The following is a 1,131-nucleotide window of genomic DNA, read 5'->3' as shown; positions in this document are numbered from 1 at the left end:
AACAAATGGTGATGGAATACTCTTTAAAAAGAGTTGACCATTGTCAGGAACGAAACGATAACTATTTGAAGGGGTAAAATTTTCAAAATTAATTAAATTGTTTTCTAAGACGTATTTATTGTTTACTAACGGGAGCCGCGAATATTTCAGAGAATTAATGGTAAACCTTATTGGGTTGTTTCTTAAAACTTTACCCCAAAAATCTGAAAGCGTAACCTGTGTTGCGTCTGTATGAAAAAACTGTCGCTCATCTGTTACTCATTGAAAAATAAGAGAAATTGGAATACGATGATTACTTATTGCACTTTATATATACAATTTATAATATACTTTATGCACAATTTTATAGACTTAATACACAGCACTCATAAAATAAATATTCACTCTTATTTATCCATTTTCCCTATAAGCAAAAAAAAAAATATCCTATACATATGATACAACCTTTAGTTAAATTGCATATGTCTGCCACGTAAATAAGCGTGAATATTTCCCGGAATTGCACTTATGCGCATGCGCTAAGTGATAGGCGATATAAGAAAAATTAGTTCAACTAAAAGAAATACACTTTTCATTATCCAATCACATATATAACAAAATAGGTTTTGTTATGTCATGCTTTGCATTAAAAAATAAGCTATAAATGTGGTCCAATTGATGTGTTTGTTAATCTGTGGTTTTCTCCATTTTCTAATTATTTGCATTGGTTCCTCATAAACTCATGTTTATCCTGTTGTTATCTGCACTCTACGTGTATCATGTGCCTGCACACCATTGCCCGGGGATAGTACAGGTAATCGGATACCGATAGCATATACGGACATTTTATCCCTTAGTCTGTTACTATAACCGCTAACACTGTTTACACAACACACACACACACACACACATATATATATTAAGTACAGCCAAAAAACGGAGAGACGTACGAAGACAGAATCGAACTCTACACTGAAGTAGATAATGCGAAATATATCTCATAACTTCTCTGCATACAATACTGCTTCTAGTAGACAGAGTTTAATAAACCAGTAGAATATGTGGACACGTGATGTCTTATCCATAGACGAACAAAAGGTGTAGCTATATTTATATTAATATATATATATATATATATATATATATATATAT

The sequence above is a fragment of the Octopus bimaculoides genome, chromosome 23 (genome assembly GCF_001194135.2).
Source record: "Octopus bimaculoides isolate UCB-OBI-ISO-001 chromosome 23, ASM119413v2, whole genome shotgun sequence".
Lineage (NCBI taxonomy): Eukaryota > Metazoa > Mollusca > Cephalopoda > Octopoda > Octopodidae > Octopus > Octopus bimaculoides.
This window is presented reverse-complemented; position numbering follows the sequence as displayed.